The 6433-nt window shown below is 43.9% G+C and overlaps 1 pseudogene; it reads right to left on the bottom strand.

Moving 5' to 3' along the window:
• Window positions 1-3295: 3295 nt before the first annotated feature.
• On the bottom strand, window positions 3296-5772 carry LOC142578427 (uncharacterized; annotated as a pseudogene).
• Window positions 5773-6433: the final 661 nt, after the last annotated feature.

The following is a 6433-nucleotide window of genomic DNA, read 5'->3' as shown; positions in this document are numbered from 1 at the left end:
CATTCATTATAATTGAGACTTTTTATCTAATAATAATATCTGAGTTGATTAATTGATTAAGGCTAATTAGGTAATTAGACAAAATGCAGAAAACCCAAGTATTTGCAAGAGACAGGAAACAACATTACCTAGGTTCTGTGCAGCTAGGTGGCATTTGCAATTTTTTTAAAAATTTGCTAAAGTTACGTGGGAAAACCTGCATACGTCCCATGGAACAGGTGTCACACCAATCACTCAAAGTGATGCCGCTAAACCAGCCATTGCGCTTAAAATATACAGGGTAAAAAAGTAAACTCTAGGCAAGAGCATACCAAGACCTCTATTGCTGAAAAGGAAATCTGATGGGAGGCGTCTGATCTCCAGTTATGAAGCGGCTTCATCCTCACAACTGGCAATGAAACGGCCGCAGCCACAGTCCTGAAATAAAGGAGAAAAATTTGACACTACAGTGATCACATAGAACACGAAAACGCTGGTCGCCAGTTTAGCTTGGAGAACATCTGCTGCTACATAATGCTTTGTATACTGGTCAGCTTATTGTTAAACTAAGCTTGCCAAAATTTTATAACTTAATGGCTTTGGTCTTTACAAACTAAAACGTTTCCCCAACTCATACACTTATGCACTACTTAAGCTATGAGATGTTTACTGATCCCTTACAATGAATGACTTCTAAGAAAAATTATTTCACACAAAAGGATGGATAACTTATGAGTGTTACTGACATTGAATACCAAGGTATTACCTCCTTATAATAGACAATGACGGGCTTCAAGCACATTTTTCTCACAGATACAGGTTGATCGGTCTGTCTTTTTTTCACCAGCAGTAGAAATTTCGTTATTAATACTGGTGCAATATAGAATCATGCTGCAGCAAGGTAATTAAACATTAAAACAAGTCCAGGTATCCAGCGCACAGCGCCAGCTGTTGAATGACAACATTGCACAAGCATCGACTATATAGATATAGCGTAGTATGTGCACGGCAGGCGTAGTGGCGGCCTCCAGCAAAGAACACAGCCATGGAGTGACGCGCACGTATGACCTATCGCCGGCAATGCTATCGCGTAAATCGATATATGTCGTCACGGCACAGGCATCGTTTTCTGGCCGCCGAGGTGCCGGCGCCACTGGCACTCACCTGCTCTGGCAGCCGACGTTCAAGTGACGGCGTATCCAGTAATCTGAACCCAAGCAGGAGACTGTTACCGCCAAGCAGTACGCTAACTATAAACTATAAAGCGTTTATTATACTCTGACCGGCAGCTCATGCGGCGTTGACCCGTAGTGCCGTTGGAAGCTCACCACACGCTTTTAATACCACAAACGCGCCGCCGACATTTCACGCCCGCAGAAAAAAGTCGACGGGCGCAGGCTCTACGTGCTACCTCCCGCAGTCGGGCATTGTCTGCACAATCAGCGACATGGGCACGAAGAGACACAGACGATAGCACGGCGCGTACTGGCAAATCTGCACAATGCGCGCTTAGTGAGCGACCTACTGCACACAATCGTACGAGCTAGTGGATTGGCGCCACGTACGCGCCAGCCAGCAGATACCGCGTACAAAGAAGCGCCGCTGGTTCTCGCTCAAATGATCGCTGTACAAACACTCACACACGCGCACCGCAGTAAACTGACGAGCCGCCACATTTTCAGGCCGCGGTTAGGCGGCGAAGCTTAGCTCAGCTCGCACTGCACGTAAATATTATGGCAGTGGCCTGCGCTTCGGGGAACATGTCGAATGCTCACATCCACCCAATTAAAGACGCGGTAAAGTCCTCATGATGTAAAATCCTAATATTTAAGTACACCCGCTTGACCCTAAACACTCAAGTCGCCTCGATAACGACAAAGCTCAAAGAAACACAGTGATCGTGCAAAATGGTTCTAGCCGGCCAACTTTCGCGCCATGTTGTACTGAGACCTTCAATAAGTCATATCAGCGAGTCTCCTCACTTAGAACACATGCACACTCATAGAACGTGTAGTAATCGTTCAAAGTCAATTACCGTGGAGTCTTGGGGGTTCAAAGCTGTTAGAAAGATCAACCACGGTAGAAGAATGCGCCGTCGCTGGCAAATGGCTGCTCCTTCGCGGCTTTCAACGCGCGCGCGCGCGTTCCGAAGGCTTGTGCTCCTCCGCGCGTAGTTCCGACTTTCGGCGTCCTCTGCAGCACCAAGGCGCGGCTACTCCGAATAGAAAAAGAGCGCTGACACACATTGCGCGGAATATTTCGAATCTTATTGCAGAAATAATCCTGCTGAAGTTGTCGCAGCACCTGACTGTCTTGTTAGTCACGGCTGAGTTATTCTTTTCTCTATTTCGCTCGTCTCAGATATGGGTGTATTTCAACACTCCAAATTTCCCGTACGCCACCGTTATTCTTCGGAAAACCCCATTTTACAACCGCAATGCCCCTTCAAATGAGGTCGGGGTACAATAATGGTACTAGCTTATTTTACTTCTTCTCGTGGGAGTACTCATTTTAATTAGGGGGGGGAAATGTCATATGAACTGTTAAAACGCCCATATGGGCTCATTTGTGTTTACAGTGCATGGTGTCCCACGTAACTTGAGTCAAACATTAAAAATATGCAAAAACAACGTAGCTGAACAGACTCAAGGTAATGTTGTTTTCCATCGCTTGGAGATACTCAGACTATTTTATTTCATTCTGCTTAATTAGATAATTAATGTTATTTAAGGTTTGAGGCCACTTTTCAGAAAAAATGGTTAGGTATTGAATACAATGTGGAAATTAGGAATGTATATCAAACATTGCTTTTTTGCATTTTAATCAGTGTGTTGAAATACACAAAAATTTATACATTTTTATTGCCAGAAAATTTACTAATAATGCACCCACGCCAGCAGTCACAAGTCGTATATACCTCACCACAAGATAAATCTCTCTTGCAGTTGTGTACATAAAGCCATAATCTATGCAATGAACTAAATTTATTAAGATATCATCAATCCTAGTTTTTTATTTACAATATTACCAAAAACGACGGTTTTGAGCAAACGAATGCTTTTAAAGGAAATGCAACAATAACAATTCTTATTGTTCAAGTTTATTGTCTCTAGTTGGTTCCACAGCCTGATATACCAAGAATAAGTGTTGAAAGTTTCGTTAAAAAAATCTACTCGAGGAAAAAAAGTTAGGAATGTTCGTGCAAGCTGAAATGGCAGAAAAGTAGGTTTCGAGAAAAACAACAAAAAACATTTGATATAGCTACATAAGCTATACAGCAATATCCAGGAGGGTTCAAATCCCCCACATTTGTAGTTCAGGTGCTCCTTAGGTTCGCTTTACTTTTTTTTTGCTCGTGCGTCGGCTCGCTTTTTTTCCTTGCGTTTCTTGCAGCATAGGTAGTCTGACGGGAGGATCTCTTGATGCGCTGTTGGTGAACTGTCAAGCAAGCTTTCATTGTGTGGCGTCCAGACTTGATCCCAATGTGTTTCAAGACATCCAGCGTTCCTCTTTTGCCATTGTTAAAATGTCACATGGCATCATACAAGCCAAACTTCAGTGTTGGCAGGCTGACATAGACATTTTAGGTACCCTCTGCCAGAGCATGTCGTTGAAACATTCATTGGCATTTTTGTCTTGCCATGCAAATATTTCTTGAGGAGCTCGTCTGAACAAAGGTCTTTGTACGCAACCTTTACTCTGGTCAGAACGTCATTTGAAAGTCCTCCCTTGTGCTTGTAGTTAAATTGGCCAGCCGCGTTAGCTCGGTTGAAAGCACACCAACTGCTTGCTCCTATAGGGCACAGCCCATGCCTTGGATTGTCGTCCGTGGAACTGCAGTGGAACAAACTAGCTAGTGTTGCTTGTTTAATTCCGGCAAGATTTCCGACGTTGGCTCTCATGGCAATGCCATAGTAATTTCGAAGGCTGTAAATGAGCCCATCAGTTAATTTTCCTTTGCCACCTATTCCACGCACTGTTCTCTTCAGGTTTCTTAACAAGCAGCCAACCCTTTTTTGGACATGGCCAATGCATTCAAATTTTTTGACGCTATTTGGTCCATAAATATTCTTCACTGTCGAGTAGTTCTTCGAGTCTCCATCTCCGTAGTAGTGTACATATTTCAAACCGCGCGTCGTTTCTGACCTCACGCAAACACGCGGTAAAATCCAAATGGCTCCATACCACCAGCAGTGCCTGTGTGGTTGGCATAACATGTTGTGTGGTTCGCGTTCCATTCCAGGAATTCGCTGCTTGTGGCATTCACTTTGCTCTTGATCTTGCATGACTTGCATGTGCTGGACGAAGCTTCCACATCAATTATTTTTCCTGCATCCACAGATATCAAAGAAACGCTGAAAAAAGTTAGTATGATTTATGACACAAGCAGAAAAAAGTTAGTATGATTGTTAACTGAAAACTTGTGGTGCAAAAAGGTAAGACCGCCAAAGCAGCCAAATATTTTTCGATATGTGGAAACTGAAACTGTGTTAGTTTCGGTTTTGCAAAATGCACAGGGGGTTACATAATTGGCTGTATCTTTGGAACGGTTTTAGTTAGGAGGATATTTTTTTGCGCAAATCATACAGAAATTAATGTGTAATGTGATAAAATAACATTCAAAAAATTGATTTTTTTCATAAAAATAAAGTTATCAAAGCGGCCATACCTTAATAATTAATTTCTCAAATTATATAATTCGGTGAAAAGTGTTAATGAGAAAAATCTATAGGAACATGAGAACTCCCAATCACGCAGAAAATGCAATGCCTCGTAGCCCCGTAAGACAGAGGCTACAAGCACTCAGAAGAGTGAAGCGAACAGTGCCTAAATACTTTCTAGTCACGCATACAACATACAAAACAGCATGTCGAAAAATGTCATCACCAATGGCTCTTACCCCAGTAAGCAAGCAAAAAATGCAATTACTCATAGTTCCGTAAGGTTCACGGCTACTGACTTTCCGTGAAATAGTTGCGATGACTCTACCTATGTTGTAGTTGTCGGTGATTTCATTGTGTATGTGTGGCCACCGAAAAGGGAGCGGTTTACGCGTTGCATGTGGCAGACATGTCCCTTGCGATCCCACACTCATCAGGCCCAGCCGACCGCCCAGCGGCTCACGTGTGTTGATTTAACATTATCAAAGAATGTGATTGCGTTTGCGAGTGAAATAATGAGGACCCATCTAGAAAATAAATGAGATTGTACCTTTTGTTCAAAATTATGTCTCACCTCCATCTCCTGTGCTACACAGTGTCGCTGGTCAACCACCATCACGGAGTGGAATGGCTCATTATTTTTTAAAACTTTCTCTCTGTCTTTCTTTCTTCGTTCCTTTCTTTCTACCTTGGTTCTCTATTTCGTTATTTTGACCCTTATTCTTTCGTTCGTCCTTTTTTTCCTTTTGTTTTTTTATTCATATTCAGCCATTGTATCTTTGCTTGCTTACAAGGGTATCAGCCATTCCTGATTATGTCGTTCGATTTTTAGAAATGAGCAAATGCTGCTGGTATTTTTTGTACCATGTTGTATTATGTTTCGTTATTCATTTGAATTCTTTATTCCCCAGGCGGTGTTTCTGTTCTTCGTTATATGTACGGTTGTATTTGTTCAATAAACGGCTTTTATACATCAGCATGGCTGGAGTCGGGCTCCCACCTTCGGAAATATCCCATTGGCGACGAGGATATCGTGAACGTACCCCCAGCCCCGATGCACCATACGGATCCGCCCACTATGGGCTTCACCGGGCTTGACCCGCCACCGTTTTTCCTTCCGGCGCCCGGCCATCCGCCATTGCCATGGGAACAGGGAGAGCAGATGTTCAACGTGTTCTTGCTTGCATCCGGAGCCACCGTTTTCAAGCCAGAGCAACGCAAGACTATTCTTTTGCATTGTTTGGGGGCCGAGGGCCGGCGTATTTATCAGACGCTACATGCAGGAGGCGAGCGCCGCAGCACCCGCCGATAACAAGTCTGTCGTGGCCCCTCCAGACGAATACAACTCTGCACTCGCTGCATTACGGCACCAGTTTTTGACGTCGTGCAGCCCTATCATTGAGCGGCATTTCACAATTCGAACAGTCCACCAGGCACTGGTGTCCTTGCTGTCGTCACAAGGACATCGAAGAGGCCCACTCCGAATCGCATGCTGGATTGCACGACTGGCTTGCTACAATTTCACTGTTGAATACTGCAAAGGGTCCACAAACACTGTAGCAGATGCACTTTCTCGGCTACCAGCACCTACATCGGAGGCTGAGATTGCTAAGGAGAAAAAAATGGTCTCGTTCATTGAGCCAGCCTCCGTGACAAAAGAGAAGTTCAGGCAGGCCGCCCCCGACTACAGTTGCCTGGAAACCATCAAGTCATTCTTGCTAAGTTCCTGGCCGCCAAAGAAGTCCATAACAGAAGAGGCGAGACCATTCTACCCCATTTGGAAATAAGTTTTT

Source organism: Dermacentor variabilis, chromosome 4 (assembly GCF_050947875.1).
Source record: "Dermacentor variabilis isolate Ectoservices chromosome 4, ASM5094787v1, whole genome shotgun sequence".
Classification (NCBI taxonomy): domain Eukaryota; kingdom Metazoa; phylum Arthropoda; class Arachnida; order Ixodida; family Ixodidae; genus Dermacentor; species Dermacentor variabilis.
The sequence above is the reverse complement of the archived record's forward strand: the minus strand, read 5'-3'. Positions and strand labels throughout refer to the sequence as shown.